The sequence below is a fragment of the Schistocerca nitens genome, chromosome 4 (genome assembly GCF_023898315.1).
Source record: "Schistocerca nitens isolate TAMUIC-IGC-003100 chromosome 4, iqSchNite1.1, whole genome shotgun sequence".
Classification (NCBI taxonomy): Eukaryota; Metazoa; Arthropoda; class Insecta; order Orthoptera; family Acrididae; genus Schistocerca; species Schistocerca nitens.
The window spans coordinates 133,968,894-133,989,398 of NC_064617.1; the positions used below are offsets into that span (position 1 = coordinate 133,968,894).

A 20,505-nucleotide genomic window follows, 5' to 3' on the forward strand; every position below is an offset into this window, starting at 1 on the left:
AGAGTAGAGGAGATTCTCCGCAAAATCGGCAAGGAAGGGACTATGTAGCCACCACGGACTAGAAGGTGGGAAAGGATGATCGGATACGTGCTACGACGTCAGGGAATAAATTCAACGTTGATAAGGCGGCGAAGAGCGCAAACAATGTGAGCCAGGGCAGAAATTGGAATATATTCCATAAGTAATTGATGACGTTGCGTGTATGTGATACTCTTAGATGAAGATGTTGGCACAGGAGAGGAAATCCTGGCGAGTCGCGCCAACCAAACAGGAGAGAGAGGGAGAGAGGGACTGTGTGTGTGTGTGTGTGTGTGTGACCAGCAAAACAAAACAAGAGATTTTCTCAAGGTGTGCAAAAGTTGCTAGGCCACACAGGTAGGCTTGTAACAACAGTCATGAAGCGTGTCTCCGAAGGGCTAAGGGATATAGGAGTACCGCGAAAGTAGCCACTGCAATGGGCTTTGTTGTAGCCCAGTTGGCGGAGACACTTGGCGGCGATGTGTACCAGTTGTAGGAATATCGGACCGTGCGCTGTTACTATCTCAGTCTCTTTCTAGGGCGTGAACACTGCGGTGCCTACACACTCGCCAGTGTTTTCGACACATCGGCTATAAGAGAACCTGCTGAATTATCGTATACCATAGACGTTTTAAAATTGAGTCATGTGATGCGAACGACAGAAAGATTCAATTGTCCGACTGGCAGACAATGTGCTGAGAGCGGGATTGGGAAACAGCCGGCGCCGACCTGGCGGACGTGGGAAGCGGCCTGACGTGGGCGACTGTTCTCAGGGGGCGGCTTGCGGAAGCGGGCAGCTCCGGGCCGGCTGGTCTGCTTTCCCTCCGCAAGCCGTCCACTTTCACTGGCGCCGGAAGCGCACCCCCATGACTGGTCGATCCTGCCACGTCACAAACCGAGCATAGGCGCGGCCGGGCCAAGCAGCGGTGGTAATAATGGTTGGAGCGTCCTCGCAAATCGCTATCAGCCGACTGACAATTCGTAAAAGGCCGCAGAGCGTCCTTGCCGCGTGAGCAGGGGCCCAGCGTAGGGCGCACCCAACCGAACTGCACGAACCGTAGCGCGGCACCGTGGAGTGGCGTTGCGTAACTGTGAGGCAAAGGCTAAAGATAGCCTCCGCGGCCACACGGTGAAGCACCTTCCTTCGGCTCGTCAGACACGCCGAGAAATGGCACTGTGTGTTCCGGCCTGACAGCTCCCCCGGGGAGCGGCGCGACGCGAACCTGGGCGCGGCGCCCGCTACGCTGGGCTGGGCTTCCGGTCAGGTGAGGCCTAAAACAGTGGCGAGACGGGCCAACCGTTCCGCGTCACCTCTGGTCGGGCAGCTAGTTCGTGTAGCGAAACCCACCTGCTGTGGTGCGGTGCGATGCGATGCGACGTGGTGTGCGCAGCGGGCGGGGCACAACCGACGCGACGCGGCACGACTCGACTGATCGACTCGACACTCCGAGAGGTCTCGGGCGACTGCCGGCTAGCGGCAGCCCTACAGATGCCGCCGCGTAGCCGGCTGGCTGGCTCTCCCCTCCCTTCCAGTCCGGGGGGCAGGCCGACCCAACGACAAGGCACGGAGGACGCGTCGCGCTCCGGACACGCTACACCTGCGGTTCACTCGCACTCGCCAGCTGCGTCTGCACTACGCTATCCGTCTGACGATTGAACCGAGGCTCAACACAAGCTACTGCAAAGACATAGGTGTAAATAGGCGGAAACACGTATACTAACCCCGTCCACAGTTGTCATCTCAGCCAGTTCCCGACTGCAGGTGGAACGGGAATTTGTTCGGCCTCAAGATGACAACCTGGTGTTGCCCACTCCTCCCAATTAGGTGGTGGTCGAGAACGACTACGCTGTTTTCGAGGCGAGAAAATCCCCCATGACGGCCGGTGTTTTCCCAATAATCATGGCAAAATTAGGTTCTGAAGATCCTGCGAGAAAGCAGCCTCTTACAGAAATGCTATAAGCAGGAGAGGGAAAAGGCCATGTGACCTCTGGCATACAGGTTGCTTTTTACTGATTGTATTTCAGAAATGTGGGGTGGGGTTGTTTGCGTGGGATGGGGGACCGGTTGCTAGGGAGGAGGAGGAGGAGGAGGAGGAGGAGGCGAGTGTGGGGCGGTAGAGATGCGTCGTGATCACCTGAGTTATTTACTGGAGTGTGGAAAAGCGAGAGATTCGGAAAACGCGTTTCCCATGCACGATGGTGGATTTCGGGTTGAACTTGCAGCTGCTTTACAGAGGAGTGTTTCGCGTGCAAGTACGGGGTGTCCAAAAAGTCTCTCCACAGTGCCGTACGATTGTTAGCCGCGCGTGCCGTATGATTGGGTTACTTCCCTTCAAGTGGGGGGACACTTTTAGCATTTAATGTGAAGATTTATATGTAAATGAATATTCACAAAATTAATAACTTGTATTTCACTGAGTTTCATTTCGGTATATTCACTGCGCCATACGTCATGCGCGGCTAACAATCATACAGCACTGCGGAGAGACTTTTTGAATACCCCGTATTTCAGTAGGCAGACCCGTTCCATCAGATCGCAAAACCTGTAACTAGATCGACGGTGGCGAGGTTTTATTGAAACACATCAGTTGCATCTGTTTCCGTGAAACCTGTGTCATCTGTGAGACTTTTTCCATCTACATCTACATGGCTACTCTGTAAATCACATTTAAGCGCCTGGCAGAGGGTTCATCGAACCACCTTCACAATAATTCTGTTATTTCACTCTCTAACAGCGCGCGGAAAAAACTAACATCTTCCCGGGCGAGCACTCATTTCCCCTATTTTATTATGATGATCGTTTCTCCCTATGTAGGTCGGCGTCAACAAAATTTTTCGCATTAGGAGGAGAAGGGTTGTGATTGAAATTTCGTGAGAAGATCCCGCCGCAACGAGAAACACCTTTGTTTTTAATGATGTCCACCCCAAATACTGTATCACGTACATGACGCTCTCCCCTATTTCTCGATAACACAGAACGTTCTGCCTTTCTTAGGGCTTTCACGATGTACTCCATTAATCCCATCTGGTAAGGATCCGAACCGCACAGCAGAACTCCAAAAGAGGACGGACAAGTGTAGTGTAGGCAGTCTCTTTAGTATATTTGTTGCATCTTCTAAGTGTTCTGCCAATAAAACCCAGTCTTTAGCTCGCCTTCTCCAAAACGTTTTCTGTGTGTTTGTTTCCAATTTAAGGTCTTCGTAATTGCAATTCCTGCGTATTTAGTTGAATTTACGGCCTTTAGATTTCATTGATTTAGGGCGCAACCGAAGTTTAAAGGATTCATTTCAGTATTCATGTGGAGGACCTCACACTTCTCATTAGTTAGTCAACTGCCAACTGCCAATTTTCGCACCATGCACATATATTTCCTGAATCGTTTTGATCTTCTGATAACTTTACTAGACGATAAACGTTTTACTCGGTAACTCAGCGTCAGTTACTACACACTGTGACTTCTCTGACAGGAAATCACGAATCCAGTCGTATAATTCAGACGATATTCCTTAAGCACGCAATCTGATTACAAGACGCTTCTGAAGTATTGTATCCAAAGTCTTTCCTTTGGTGGTGGTGGTGGTGGTCGGGAGAGAGAGAGAGAGAGAGAGAGAGAGAGAGAGAGAGAGGGGGGGGGGGGTTGACTATCATCTGGAGTTCTTAGGAGTCAACTGGTAGCGGTGTATGAGCTGTTGACGGTGTACATACTCTTGTCCCGTGGTTGGATTTTGGTATCTTTGTGTGAACTGTTCCGATTCCTGCAGGGCTTTCATTATTGATATCACATTACTGAGAGTTTAACGCTGTCTCGCGGCTTAAAGTGAGGCTGACGGCCCTTATTTCGATTGATTTGACAGTGTCGGCGAGTAGAGAATTAGTCTGGGTCCGCCTAACAAATGTTTCCAATTTCAATCGGAAAAGCAGCACACAGCACGTCGCCAAGAGTGCATCAATGGTTGGCGCGGCAGCCAGAAGGATTTGGTCCGACGCTGCGGTAAGTCCGACGTGCAGACGAAACGAGCATTTCACGCAAACATAGTAAACATTCACAACCTGTAATGTAAACTACCTCCTACGGTAATAGTAATCTTTCTGTTTAGGTTTTTGAAAAAATTGTTACCATGTTGCGAGATTTTTCCGGTCAAGGATTCTCTCTTAAAGAGTTTATTTCATTGCTGCCCGCGGTTTCTTCTTCTTCCCTTGTCGCCTCCCAGACGATATACAGTGAATTAAAAGGACTTCTTTAAATGATTTTGTGATGTTGTTCCAACTGCTGCAAACTAACATACTCCCTTTATAACGAATAAATATTTGCAGTTTGTATTACCACTATTATATGCAGTCATAATTGTAAAATAGGAGCAAAGATGTATATGGCAAGTAACGATTCTTCTGTAAAATACTTGGAAAATGGTCTGAGGTCGAAATTGTAGAATCGTACATCATCAAATAAATTTTTAGCAGAAGGCATCACGAAATAATTTTAAAAATTCATCGCAGCTGCGGACCCTATTGCAATGAAGGTTATAAAATGGCTTCACTTTTTTTTTACGGGGATTGTTAATGAGAAGACAGATTACCAGTGTTTTCTGACATGGCGCCAATATGCCATATTGTCCATTATATCGTAAAGAGGAAATAAATTAGAGATAATTACTATTTATACAACAGTTCGTTCCGTGTTTGTTTTTAACTAATAATTCATGGGGTTAGCTGTTGCTGCGTCCCTTGTCTATGGAGTCATGCTCAAAAAATTTAGCTAAATCAGGTGAAGGTACAAGAAGGAAAGCAGACAGCAGGGCAACTAATACCAGAGACCGTAAAGTAACAAGCAGTATGTATAGGCAGCGATCCAAAGAGGGTCACATAAAACTGCACACGGTATGCAGAACCTAACATAACTTTCCCATGATGTGTCACTGCCAAGTAACACAGCTCGCTGAAACTTTGACCACACATAGAACTGCTACGGTACAGTACAGAAGGTAACTGAAATAAATACACAATGAGACGAAGAGAAATGACACTTTTATTCAAAGGCAATAACCACACAAATCACCGCGACTCGTGATGGCTCCCTGGATATCACAAAAGCCGCGAAATGGTTCTTAACAGGGTGCGTATTCAACACGGACGGCATCGCAGGCTCTGCAACATGCTTCCATGCTGGCCAAAAGATTGGTAAGAAATTATTGTAGTAGGGACTTCCATTCTTCCAGCAGTGCAGTTGACAACTGTTGGATGGTCGTTGGTGCATACTTACACGCTCCAATATGTCTTCCCAATGTATCCCGCACGCATAATTCTCGCATTTGTCAGCTCTTGCACTCTTCAGAATTGTGTGGATGATGTTTTTTCCGAAAGTCTGATAGTGCAAATTTGTTAAGGCTTTCATGGCCACTTGTTGACAAACTGCCTATTGGCTTCTGTCTCGGGTTCTTCGGCCGACGTTCATCTAATGATGTTACTGGCGTTTCGCCAGCACGAGTGGCAGGCGTTGTCAAAGCTTCACCCTCCATTGCCGGTGGTGAATTGGAATGGAGGATGAAGCTTTGACAATGCCGGCCACTCGTGCTGGCGAAACGTCAGTAACATCATTAGATGAACGTCGGCCGAAGAACCCGAGACAGAAGACAACAGGCAGTTTGTCAGTCTGATAGTGTATCACCAGTCTCGTACATTCTACACACCAACATGAATAGTCGCTTAGTTGTTTCCCCCAATGATTTTAGAAATTCCGATAGAATGTTATCGATCCCTCCTGCCTTATCTTCTCGGGAGTCCGGCAAAGCTCTTACATTCTAATACTGGATCCCGTACCTCTTCCTTGTCGACTCCTAGTTCTTCTATCCCCTCACCAGACTAGTCCTTCCCCTCACAGAGGGGCCTTCAACGTACTCTTTCCGCCTCTCCTCTGCATTTAACAGTGGAATTCCCATTGGACTGTTACAGCACTTGCTCGTAATTTCACGGAACGTTGTTTTGACTTTTCTGCATGGTCGTCAGTCCTTCCGAATCATTTCTTTTTCGATTACTTCACATTTTTCATGTAGCCATTTTGCCTTAGCTTACCTGCACTTCCTATTTATTTCATTCCTAAGAACTAGTATTTCTGTATTCCTATATTTCCCTGAGCATTTTTGTACTTTCTTCTTTCATCGATCTAATCAAGTATTTCTTTTTTTGCCCACATTTTCTTCGTAGTTACCTTCCTCATACATATGTTTTTCTTTCCTGCTTTTGTCATTGCCCTCTTTAGAGATGTCCATTCCTCATCAACCGAACCGTATACTGAGCTATTCATTACTGGAGTATCTATAGACTCCAAAACCTTTAAGCGCATCTCTTCATTCCTTAGTACATCCGTATCCCACTTCCTTGCATCTATATTCTTCCATACTAGCCTCTTCAGCCTATTCTTCATCATTACTAAATTGTGATCTGAATCTGTGTCTGCTCCTGGGTACGCCTTTCAGTCCACTATCTGATTTCAGAATTACTGCCTGACCACGAATTAAACCAGATGGAATCTTCCCCTATCTCCCGACCTTTTCTAGGTACACATCCTCCTGTTGTAAGTCCTGAACAGAGTATTCATTATTACTAGCTGAAATTTGTTGCAGAACCCAATTAGTCTTTCTCCTCTGTCATTCATACTACCAAATCCTTATCCTTCCGCAGTCCTTTCTTCTATTCCTTCCCCGACAACTACATTCTGGTCCTCTACGGAAATTGGATTATCATCTCCCTTTACTTACTGAATTACCAGTACAGTATCTTCACACACTTTCTCTTTCTCTTCTGCTTGTGACGTTGGGAGGTATACTTGATCTATTGTTGTCGGCAGTGGTTTGCTGTTGATTCTGATGCGAACAACCTTATCACTAAATTGTTCACAGTAAATCACTCTACTCCACCTTCCCTATTCATAATTAATTCTATTCCTGTTGTTCTACTTCTGCTTCTATTGCCATTTACTAATCTGACAAGAGATCCTTGTCTTCTTTTCATTTCGCTTCCCTGACTCCCACCATACCTAGAATAAGGCTTTGAATTTCTCTTTCCAGATTTTCTCCTTTTCCTACCACGTTTAAATTTCTGACATTTGAAGCTCCGAGTCGTAGAACGTTATCCTGTCGTTGGTTATTCCGTTTTTTTTTCTCGTGGTCCCCTCCCCCTTGGCAGACCCCTTCTGGAGAACCGAATGGGGGACTAGTCTAGAATCTTTTGCCTATGGAGAGATCATCAGTATACCTCTTCAATTACAGGCCCCATGTCCTGTGGATACACATTACGTGTCTTCAATGCAGTGGCTTCCATTGCCTTCTGCATCCTCATGCCGTTGAGCATTGCCGATTCTTCCGCCTTTTAAGGGCAGTTTCCCACGCCAAGTGCAAGAGAGTGTCCCGAAACTCTGTCCTGTCCTCTCCTCCGTCCTCTTCGACAAAGCTGCTGACAGAACGAGGGTGAGTTCTTATGCCAGAAGTCTTCGGCCGCTATTGCTGATGGATTTTATTCAAAATTTAAGCAGTGGCGGAGTTCGAACCCGCGACCTAGGACATTTTGCTTAACAGTCAAAGACGCTACTTCTAGACGATGTAAGGATTACAACCGGTCCACAAAATCCACCATGTTGGGCTATGTTCCTTGGGGCATCTCTTGCCATGAGAGTACGTACAGTATCACTACATAATCTGCTCTCATCTGAAAAATGCGCGCGGCCCCACTCTTCCTTGGTCCAGTCCTTATGCTCCTGGCACCATCGGAAATCTTTGAACACGATACACTCACCGCTTACCGTTGTTGTGACTCTGTACTCCTTCCCAAGGTGCGTCTCTTCAGGTGTGTATTCGCCCTGACTTCATTTTTACGGATGACAATGCGAGACTGCACCGAACTGCGCAGGTAGGGGAGCTCTTGGTTCCACAGGACATTCGTCAAACGGACTTGGCTTCAGACTTAAATCTCATCGAGCACGTATGGAACGCATTGTGGTTAAGTGTAGCAGCACATCCACATGCGGCAATCCCTATCCAAAAGTTGTCATCAACCACGCTGGTGGTGGAACTGAAGGCGCCACCGTGAAGTCATAACCAACCTTGTGGCCAGCATGAGAGCTGCAGACCATGTACTGCCGTCCGTGGTGATCACACACCCATTAAGAACCATGTACCGTGTTTTCAAAAATGGTTCAAAAGGCTCTGAGCACTATGCGAGTTAACTTCTTAGGTCATCAGTCGCCTAGAACTTAGAACTACTTAAACCTAACTAACCTAAGGACATCACACACATCCATGCCCGAGGCAGGATTTGAACCTGCGACCGAAGCAGTCGCGCGGTTCCAGACTGTAGCGCCTAGAACAGCTCGGCCACTCCGGCCAGCCACCGCGTTTTGAAATGGACAGGGAACAATCCTGAATCGGGGTGTCTTCGGTGTAATTATTTTATTGGAATAAAAGTGTCATTTCCGTCCGTCTCATGGTATATTTCTTTGAGTTACTTTCTGTACTTACATTGTAGCTGTTCTAAAATGGTTCAAATGGCTCTGAGCACTATGGGACTCAACTGCTGCGGTCATAAGTCCCCTAGAACTTAGAACTACTTAAACCTAACTAACCTAAGGACAGCACACAACACCCAGCCATCACGAGGCAGAGAAAATCCCTGACCCCGCCGGGAATCGAACCCGGGAACCCGGGCGTGGGAAGCGAGAACGCTACCGCACGACCACGAGATGCGGGCATGTAGCTGTTCTCTGTATGGTCCAAAGTTTCATCGAGCCATGTTAATTAGCATTGGCGCATCATGCGAAAGTTACGTTCGTCCTCAAGTTTTGTACACCAGGGTAGTTGTGGCAGAAACAGGTCCTGCGCTGAGATGCTTTGAACAATCCCGAGGAAATGAAATTCACCCACGAATGTCGTGGCTTACAGAAAACCCACCCCATCAGTTACTGTGTAAGACAACGGCAGACTTAAAAGTGAGCGGCTTGTTTCCTCACGGGTTCGTTTGATAAGGGCAACCGAGTTTCCGAGAAGTTTCCTGTTGAAATTCTGAGAACATATTTTCCTAGAAGACTTGAGCTAATATATTACTTCCTTCCAAGTATATCTGACGAAATGGTTACGATGGTAATAACATTGAAAATCGAGCTCAAATAGAGACTTGCCGATTGTCACTCTTCCTGTGCACCATTCAGGAGGGGATAAGTGACATGTGTCCGAAGTAACCCGCTCCCCCTTTCCTCGAAACAACACTGTAAGGTGGCTTGCGGATGTAGAGACTGTTCCGAGGGACCGGTTCTGCGTAGGACGCTACTTCTTATTACTTATCGCATACACTTTGTACACTATACGCTGTCTAAAATAAGCAGAGGTCCAGTGAAATTCAAAGAGCTCGATCACTTCACGCACGAAATCTTACTGATCTTCAAGCCTTGGCCAACTTTCAGACTCAGACTACCTGAATATCTGAAAGGTGTCCTGCACTGTACGACACCGCTGACGTACAACCAAGATACAGACATATAGTATCACCATGTGACACGAATGGCAACGAGCGCAGCCAAGTGACTACGCATATAAAATCAATTAAGCTGCAGTCACACACTGACGCAGCTAAACATAGCTTTAATACATTTCGAATACATTTAGTCACGAGAGTTCCAAGCTTCGTATATTTCCGCAAAGACATTTTCATCGTAACACAGAGCCAATTTACGACAAGCAGAGCAGTGTAGTGTATCACAGCCAACGGAGGAGCTGCCTTCAACTCTGCGATACAGATAGCAGGATTTGCGGTACTAAATTATTCCAGTTAAGCTCGCAAGTCAAACAGGAGATAAGCAGAAATGTCAGGGCCACAAATATACTGTATTAAGATAGTGATGTCAGAAAGTGGAGCTGTCCAAGATGGACCAGATGTGCAAATCTGAATATGATGGTTTGGTTTTAATTATTCGATAGGTCAGCTTCAATGTGGTACAATATCCCCAGCCCGCCCGAGCACACACACACACACACACACACACACACACACACACACACACACACACACACACACACAGAGAGAGAGAGAGAGAGAGAGAGAGAGAGAGAGAGAGAGAGAGATCTCGAAAGTTGGCAATAACGTTCGATCTTTCGCAATAGCATGCGATAGTCGGCAACACACACCAAAACGGAGCATCAAAACAAGTGTTCAGTTCCTAGTGCTGTGAAATGTGGAAAACAAAAACCCAAATGGCAATTACAAGAAGAAGAACAACGCCAAAACTGGAACTAAAGCACAAAATGTAGAAAATTATCCACGGAGCATGTACGTAGAAGTTAAAATATTACTACGCCATACAAAACCCAACTACGAGAACTGTTTATAACCTACACACACACACACACACACACACACACACACACAAGTCCCAAAGAAGTTAATATAGGCATACGCATCCAAATAGAGACATAAGTAAACAGGCACAACACAGCGTTGAGTTCGGCAACGCCTATATAAGACAGCAACTGTCTGCCGCAGTTATTAGATCGGTTACTACTGCTATAATGGCAAGTTATCAAGAATTAAGCTAGTTTGAAGTGGTGTTACAGTCGGCGCACGAGCGATGTTACATAGCGATGTAGTGGGGATTTCCCCGAACGACTATTTCACGAGTGTACTGTGAATATCAGGAATTCAGTAAAACTTCAAATATCAGACATCGCTGCGACCTGAAAAAGATCCTGCAAGATCGCGACCAACGACGACCGAGAGAATCGTTCAACGTGACAGAAGTCCAACTGTTTCGTAAACTGCTGCAGATTTCAGTGCTGTGTCATCAACAAATGTCAACGTGCGAGCCATTCAACGAAACATCATCGAAATGGGCGTTCGGAGCCAAAGGCCCACTCGTGTACCCTTGATCACTTGACGACACAAAGCTTTACGCGTCGCCTGGGCCCGTCAACACCGATATAGGTCTGTTGATGACTGGAAAATGTTGCCTGATCGGACGAGTCAAGTTTCAAATTGTATCTAACGGATGGATGTGTACGGATATGGAGACAACCTCATAAATCCATGGACTATGCATGTCAGGAGGGAACTTTTCAAGCTGGTGGACGCTCTGTAATAGTGTGGGGCGTGTGCAGTTTGAGTGATGTGGGACCCCTGATACCTCTAGATACGACTCTGATAGGTGAAGCATACGTAAGCATCCTGTCTGATCACCTGCATCCATTTATGCCAGTTGTGCATTTCCACGGACTTTAACAATTCCGACAGGACAGTGAGACAATCCACAACTCCATAACTACTACATAGTGACTCTAGGAACACTCTTCTGAGTTTAAACACTTCCGCTGGATACCAAACTCCCCAGTCGTGAACATTATTGAGCATGTCTGGGTGGGATGCCTTGCAACGTGCTGTTCAGAAGAGATCTCCACCCGTTCGTACTCTACATATTTATGGAGAGTGCTGGACGATTCAAGGTGTCAATTCCCTCCAGCACTACTTCAGATATTAGTCGAGTCCATGTCACATCGTGTTGCGGCACTTCTGCGTGCTCGCCCGGGCTCTACACTGTATTAGGCAGGTGTACCAGTTTCTTTAGCTCTTCAGTGTACACTGTCCCAAAATGTAAAAGAAATAGTAAAAATATGCACATATTCCAGGCCACTGAAGATGCCTTGCAGAGAATAAAGACGAGACGCATATGCCACGAAAATTGTATTTCACTGAGTTGTTTTTAGACGGTCAACAAGTAAAAATTAACAATACACCGTAATATTAAACGTAACTGAGGAAGACAGGACTACAAATGTTAAAGATTTCCAGTTCAAATGAGTTTATTGCCTGCGAGTGCAATACGCAGAAAGTATGTGGTATTCTGTAAGGCTGTTGCGCGGTATGAAAACAACTTGGTGAGAGGCGCCTTGCGATATGCGAGACAAATGGTGTATTATTGACGGCGGCAGCCCGCATCTCGTGGTCGTGCGGTAGCGTTCTCGCTTCCCACGCCCGGGTTCCCGGGTTCGATTCCCGGCGGGGTCAGGGACTTTCTCTGCCTCGTGATGGCTGGGTGTTGTGTGCTGTCCTTCGGTTAGTTAGGTTTAAGTAGTTCTAAGTTCTAGGGGACTTATGACCACAGCAGTTGAGTCCCATAGTGCTCAGAGCCATTTGAACCATTTTGACGGCGGCAGCAAAACAATCTTTTATCTCAGTGTCAGACAACATTAATGTTATGACGCATTATCAACTGTGCATACACGTTTATACACCAGGACAACGTCGAGTTTGGAAAAGTTTACGTTGAATATGATACAGCATAATAAGCAACAGAATGTTATTTTTAATGAAAAGAATCAGGAGTGCCTTCACACATTATAAGCATTTTGTTTACGATTATAACACAATATTTTTCGTTAGTACTGGGGGACGATGGGGGGGGGGGGAGGAGGAGGAGAGAGGGGAGGAACGAAATATGCAATTAACACACTGTAGAGCCGAAATGGAAAACAACTACTGAAAGACCAAAAAAAGGTAATGACGACTGTTACCACAAACACCGAGAATGTGACGTATGATTCTACAGTGCAGTTAATTTGCCTCTACAACTGGATACCTTGAAATTTATTAATAGATTTCTGGATATTTAACTACCATCCTCTGGCAGTTTCTCGCGAACGCAGTGACAATCAAGACAAGAAGCCCACACGGGCCACAGTATCGTGGTTAACCACAAAAGTCGACCAGCTAGTAGCAAAAGGAAATTAGACTTCATCTGGAGGCGGCATATCTACAGTGGTTTTTCCCGCGCTCTATTCTCTAATGGAACAGAAAACTGGGGAAATTGCAGAGGAACCCGAGTCATCGTCCACCACTTACCGTGAGGCCGATTGTGGAGTACAGACAGCTACCAGCTTGGCTGATAGCTGTCTCGGTCCTGTGATCTACGCAGGCTTAGTGACTTTATTGGTATTGTGCTTGCTAGTTCGATTATCGGCGGTCTCTTAACGGTGCCGAGGTTAGGATTTGAGCACAACGAATTTGATTACAATACGAGGTGTGGCTAGAAAAAAACCGGACTAGTACTGGTGAAACAATAAAACGAATGCAATAAGGCTGAAAGTCGCGTGGCCTGTCACGGGACTCTCGCTCCGCCTACTGCTCGAGTTTCATCTGCCCCCTGCACTCAGTCTGCCCGTGGCGTCTGTTTTAAGTAGTTGACGTTTTGTCTGTGCGTCGGAAAATGTTGAGTGTACAGAAAGAACAGCGTGTTAACATCAAATTTTGTTTCAAACTAGGAAAATCTGCAAGTGAAACGTTTGTAATGTTACAACAAGTGTACGGCGATGATTGTTTATCGCGAACACAAGTGTTTGAGTGGTTTAAACGATTTAAAGATGGCCGCGAAGACACCAGCGATGACACTCGCACTGGCAGACCATTGTCAGCAAAAACTGATGCAAACATTGAAAAAATCGGTAAACTTGTACGACAAGATCGCCGTTTAACAATCAGAGCAGTGTCTGAGTTAACAGGAGTTGACAAGGAAAGTGTTAGGCAGATTCTTCATGAAAGTTTCAACATGAACAAAGTGTGTTCAAAAATGGTTCCAAAGTGTCTCACAATTGAACAGAAGGAACACCGAAGAATGATTTGTTCTGACATCCTGGAAAACATTGAAAGTGATCCCACCTTCTTACAAAATGTTATTACTTGCGATGAATCGTGGTTTTTTACTTACGATCCCGAAACTAAACGCCAATCGATGCATTGGAAAACTCCTGGTTCTCCACGACAAAAAAAAGCACGAATGTCAAAATCGAAATTCAAGGCAATGATGATTGTTTTTTTTTGACATCAAAGGGATTGTGCACATTGATTGGGTACCAGAGGGACAAACAGTGAATCAGCATTACTACATAAGCGTCCTGGCTACCCTACATGAGCGAGTACGGAGAAAACGGAACGATTTGTGGAGAAAAAAGTCATGGATCCTTCCCCAAGACAATGCCCCAGCTCACAGTGCGTTGTCAGTGAAGACGTTTTTGGCAAAACACAACATTCCCATCTTAGATCATCCACCCTACTCACCTGATTTGGCCCCCTGTGACTTTTTTCTTTTCCCTAAAGTCAAGTCAGCTTTGAAAGGAACTAGATTTGAGACTGTTGAAGCAGTAAAAGAAAAAGCGACGGAAGTAATGTATGGACTTACCGAAAATGATCTGCAGCATTGCTATGAACAGTGGAAAATTCGTATGGAGCGGTGTAGAGACCGAGGAGGAGAGTACATTGAAGGAGATAACATGAAATTGTAAATAATTGTAAATAAATGTTTTTTCCAGCAGCAGTCCGGTTTTTTTCTAGCCGCACCTCGTATTACGGCTGAGCTCCTTATAGTCTATACTGCTATAAAAATCGGCACCAGATTGTGAGTTATGTTGATCAGATATTCCTTCGTGACATTCGTGTAGGATACACGTTGCACTTGGATGGAAGATAGTCGGAACAATATTCTTCAGAGCCACGCCACGGCCTGTTCTGTTCGCGACGTGAGAAGCTACCACCGCAACTTTTTGCGACTGCAGCAAAACCTGATTTTCGGCACGTAACAGCGCAGTAGTTCCTATACGACGCTGCTAACTATCGCAAAACAGCGGTGAGAGGCCCGCGCTACGGAGGAGCAGCCCACGTCAGCGCCACTTGCCAGTCGACGTGAGCCCCCTCACAATTCCCGGAATGGTTTGCACGGACCGGTTCGCAGCATTATACCGCCCGCCTGAGAGTGCGGTACATTCTACGAAATGCGTCTCGCCTGCTTTCTTCCCCACACATTGACCTCCTGGACACCTATCACCTCGTCATACAGCAACATCCTAGAAATTTTCCATTGCTCGCCAATCATGAATGATTTAATAAGGTGAGTAGCACTACGTGGTTGTTCAGCGACTGTAGACTATCGTTGTCTACAGGATTACATCGACTATGGATTGTCTAAGAACAGGCGGGAAGATTTGGATGAAATTTCCAATGGCTGTAATGAACGACAGGTCTTTATACTCGTAAACGTGGATAACTGCTCGCTAATGCAACAATTAAAGAGAAAGCCACGATAGGTAACGAATACGAGCTGGAAAAATAGATGAAGCTGTCATCAGTTCGAAGATTGTTTTGAAGGCCACACTACTTTACTAGGCACGGCTCTGTTGGAGATGGTGTGCCCTTGTCTTCCGCTGACCTGTGAACTGACTTAGCCAGCCCATTATAGCAGAATTAGTTTATCGTGCACTCCCAATTGCGTTGCAGCTTGGCATTTTCAACATTAACGAACACCGTCATAGGTGGAAAAAACGACACGTTACGGGCAATAACCCTAGAACTGACCGGGAACTGAACCCGACAGCGATTCATTGTTTTGCGCTTTACGACCTACCCAAGGTTTAATGCCGACTACCTCGAGCACGTCACATCGTGTATATTTCTCGGGCGAATACTAAGACTATATGTGCAATGGGACGAACATTTAAAATCAATACAAAGGAAGGCGAACGGAGGATCTGTTTTTGTAGAAGGGTGTTGGGATAACGGTAGTGCATTTGCAAAGGAAAGATCATACAAGACGCTAGTGCGACGAATTCCAGAAGACCGCTTAAGCGCTTTACGTCCTTGCCAAGTAGGTATCACATCAGGCGTCGAAAGAATTCGGTGGTGGTGGTGGTGGTTAGTGTTTAACGTCCCGTCGACAACGAGGTCATTAGAGACGGAGCGCAAGCTCGGGTGAGGGAAGGATTGGGAAGGAAATCGGCCGTGCCCTTTCAAAGGAACCATCCCGGCATTTGCCTGAAACGATTTAGGGAAATCACGGAAAACCTAAATCAGGATGGCCGAAAGAATTCGGAGAAACGCTGCTAAACTCGTTAAGGCTCGGTGTTGACCATATGGAATTATAACAGATTCACGAGGAACGTTACTGGGGAATCTTTGGAAGAAGGGCGACGTTGTTCTGGCGGTACCTTGTTCGACAAATTTAAAGAACTAGTTTCCCAGGACGACTAAAGACAATAAGATGAGAGAAATTAGGAGGGCGTACAAAGACATAGAGAAAGTTTTCTTTCTTTTTTTTCACGCGGTCAATACGCGATTGGAAAACCACAGAAAATTGGTGGTACTGCTACGTCTCTCCGCATCGTTCACTAATCCGATCGAGACCTACGGCTAAGTATCTCGTTTTGTTTATCATGATGTGTTACCAATATCTTCCTCCCTTTCCTCAGGCATTGTTAATAAACATTACTTTCTCCGAAACGCATTAAGGGACATAATGAGCACAATGCATATGTGACCAGGCGTCTATTTCCTACTTTACTGCTATTTCTTTTCAAATAATTTTAATATTATGACCCACGATCTATTCACGGATCCTGCAAAAAAATCCCGTTGTTTTCAATGATGTTTTGAATACCTAAAAAATTCAGCAAAATTTTTAAATCAATGAGATGACAGTCGCTAGCTGCAACGTTAGGGCTGTGGTTGTACGATCAGTCACACTTCGTCCGCAGTTTCGTTCACGTAAAGAGCGGTAAGGTATGCACTATCCAACGGAAGCGATTTATCGAACTGAATACGTCGCGACTAATTGTGTGTGTGTGTGTGTGTGTGTCTCCATTTCTTCTTCGTCCTCCTCCTCCTCCTCCTCCTCCTCTATCCATTTCCTCCTCATCCCCCTTTCTCCCCTTCCTTCTATGATATTACTGAATTAGATTCACTCTGAGAAATTGTTACACTGCCAGATCGCGATGTGCGCAAGACCCCAGTCCAAATCAGTGTTTGTCACAAATTTTCATTCGCCATAACAAACACTATAGCGCATGTTCAGCTTTTGTGAAAGATTATCTCTGATACCTTCCACGGTGGATTCGTACACACGGAAGGTTTTGAGGAAAGAAAATTGAGATCGAATGGAATGATATTCGTATACAACTGTGGTGGATAACATCCAGGATCTCCAAACTTCTTCAATTCTCCACAAATTCCTGTCTAAGCGCACACATGATTTCTGTTATCATCTCGTACTTATCGAACCGACTGATAACCAGTCTAATAAAACGCCTCTACATTGTTACGTTGTCTTCCTCACATTCGATCTGGTAGGGATGCCAGACACTCTTAACTATACTCACGAATGGGTCGCACACGCGTTGTGTACGCGATTCGCTTTCCCATAAGCCTCCCAACACATTGAAGTCGGCCAACCGCCTTCTCGACACGTCACCTTATGTGCTCGTTCTGTTTCATGTCGTTTCGCATCATCACCAGATACTGAACCAGTGAAGTAATATACCATTAACACCGTATTCGAACATTTCAGGAATGTCTGTCCTACTCATCCGCACTACATTACACTTATCCACATTTGCACGTCACCCATTGCGATAAAATAAAAATTCTGTCCAAGTCACTTAACGACGATACTTTCTCTCACACAGTACCGTTATCAGCAAGTCTTACATTGCTGCATACCCTATTTGACCGGTTATGTGTATGGGTAATTGGGACGATCCTATCATATTATCCTGATGTTCTCCTGATAGTGTCACCCTGCCTGCATCGAATGAACCCTACGCACGGGCAGAAACTATGAACAGAATGGTGGTGAAACCGTCAGAGGCTGTGTAACAGATTTTGACCTGTTTCGTAAAACTGACAAGATTCCTGAACGCTATGGGCGAATTTTTCGGTCACTGCTGAGAAACAAAGCAGTATTATTTCGCAGATGTGCCCTAAACCCCAATAATCAGCCTGCCGTTATGGTTCTTCGCTTTTTAATCAGTGCCACTCATATGAAACTCCAGTTGCACTGCTAGCAAGCAGATGGCATTAGCTTCGCTGGCAGACATTTGAGTTCAGTTTTCTTCTGTGTTTGTAACCCTACCCCTTTTCCCCCACAGGTAGCTGCATGTGATTAGAAAAGCGTTTCGCGTTGCATTTACCTGTGGTTACCCTTAAACGTGTTGATACATCCCAAAGCTTCTATTGAAAATCCTAAGCAGAAATTATGTTGTCAAGGTAACAGAAATATATGTAGGTTATGGGATTGAAGGGACCAGACTACTAGGGCCATCGATCCCTGGCTCTGAGCACTATGGGACTTAACTTCTGAGGTCATCAGTCCCCTAGAACTTAGAACTACTTAAACCTAACTAACCTAAGGACATCACACACATCCATGCCCGAGGCAGGATTCGAACCTGCGACCGTAGCGGTCACGCGGTTCCAAACTGAAGCGCTTAGAACCGCACGGCCACAACGGCCGGCATCGATCCCTGAAATATATGTAGATGAGATATTAACCTGTCACTACCCACTTCGCATCCTAACAGTAACCTAATGTGAAAGTTACACTCCTGGACAGCAGCAACATATGAGTAGAGCTGAGAACGGTTGTTCAGCCTTTGTAGTCCTTGTTTTGGTGAGTGATGCCCACGTCCAGGTTGCTTTTACACATTACCTCCTCAAGTCTCAAGACGGGAAGATCACAAGACACTTGGGAGAAGAACGAATGTAGTCAAAGCTTTTCTTTGCCTACCACCCTGTGAAATGATTGTAAGGCATTGTTAGCCAGAAGGTCCCATTCGGGTTCGGCCGCCAAGTGCATGTGTTATTTCAGTCGGCGCCACATCGGGTGACTTGTGGCCGACGATGAGGATGAAATGATGAAGACAACACAACACCCACTCCCCGAGCGGAGAAAATCTCCAACCTGGCCGGGAATCGAACTCTGTAATAAGTGGTATCTTCACAACATCATCCATACAAACGCAAATACGGAATATCTTATTTTCTGCTCCAGAAGATATCCAACGTAGCTCTCCATAGTCAGCAAAGCTTATACTACATGTTAACACTTCAAACAGAAAAAAAATATTTCGAAAAAATGTTGTTAGCGGAAATCAGTAAACGCATGAAACACTTGTTATATTTTTATGCAAAATAAATGTAACAGATGAAATAACAAACTTTAACTCAGAAAAACCGATAAAATGGTTAACTAACGTGATGAGACAGTTGACACTAAAGTTTAATCTCATCCAATATGTTCGAAATAACCATAATTGTTGTAATTCACAGGTACAGATTCCGCCTTCAGGCACAAAAATTTTATTTGGTAAACTTTGACATTTCGGATCTTGTTTATCCGTAACTAGATGCTGTAGCTCTTGCAGCATCTATTTGTTTGTTTTTATCTTACTTTTATAGCGTCAGTGGAGTATTTTAGCCAATCATATATTCATCATCTCCTTCTATAAACGAAACTTGCCCCGTATGGTTCTTATTCGTTCTGCTCTTTTCCGCCTTCCCTCATCTGTGTGTCGTTTGTCTATTGTTGGTTTAAATCTTATGATTTTCAATTTCAGGAAATTTTCTGTTTTGTTTTGTAGTTTTCAAGTTATTCTATTGCCCTCTAATTTCCGTGATCCATCCTACTTGTTGTTACCGATTCCAGAGTTTCTCTATATTTCGTTTTGTTAACCTGGTTTCTGGTGTCATGGTGATGTGACCAAAAAACGTGTGGATACCTATCTTTTTCTGTGGTTTTTTGAACCTGGTGTTGAAGATAAAAATATCAAGACACTCTAAGAATACAAACATTTCATTACGAATAAACATATTACGAAATTTCAGAATATGTAATATGAAGTATAGTTACTTTTGCGATTGAACACAAATTTATAGATGTATTGATTTAAGAATTATATATTAATTTAACTAACAACAGAATTATCGGCCGATGGAAAACACTATTTTATATGTATCCTTACTTGTAAGGAAGAAAACTACATAATTTGAGTGAAAACAACATAATAATGCATGATGAAATACAGCTGAACATAAGCGAAATCGTGTTGAGTTTTTAGAAGTGTGGTCTTCGTATTCAGTGGCAATCAAATAGGATGAACATACGTCTTCGTCATTCAACAGGTTTCAGACAACCGACTACATCTTTCACTCCAAACGGCTTGAAACTGTTGCTCTTATTTGCTCTCATTTCACTCTGCTTACTAGCGGCGAAATATTGAGAAGTTATTGCTATTTCCGTTTGCACCGTATCACAGAATATGTTACGCTCCAGATTTCCGGAGCCGTTGCACAAACGTCCATAGCATGATATACACTGTTGAAATCTCCACACGAAATAAGTATCGAAACAAAGAGAAATGAATGGACTGTTAATTAGTTTCGAACTACTGTCGTTTATTTTCGCAGCAATGCAAACACGAGTCCGTCGCCTCTGCTTGACTTACACGAAACATAAAAAAGAGAACGTAGAGGTAGGCTAGCAGATATGAGGTGATAAAGGACCCACCTGATTAACCTGATTACCAACAGATTATCCGCGTGATCGACATATTCTAATGAGTGCCCTAAGTACCGCACTGTTTTCGTTTCGAGATACACTGCCATTATCTCTCTTATCTATAACAGTAGTCCAGTGGC

The 20,505-nt window shown here is 45.0% G+C and overlaps 2 protein-coding genes across 7 annotated transcripts in view; one reads left to right on the forward strand and one right to left on the reverse strand.

The window, feature by feature from the left end:
- The window catches only part of LOC126251682 (actin-binding LIM protein 2), a 359,496-nt gene that overhangs the window by 246,306 nt on the left and 92,685 nt on the right, over nt 1-20,505 (reverse strand). For 5 of the 6 annotated variants that reach the window (XM_049952266.1, XM_049952265.1, XM_049952264.1 and 2 more), the window contains exon 1: nt 1,367-1,559. The exons of the other annotated variant lie outside the window; for it this stretch is intronic. The gene's annotated coding sequence lies outside the window, so the exon portion shown is untranslated. Of the gene's footprint in view, nt 1-1,366; nt 1,560-20,505 lie in introns of those variants that run through there. 6 annotated transcript variants of the gene reach the window in all.
- LOC126251684 (uncharacterized) overlaps nt 1-20,505 on the forward strand; it is a 404,158-nt gene that overhangs the window by 22,268 nt on the left and 361,385 nt on the right. The gene's annotated exons all lie outside the window — the stretch shown is intronic.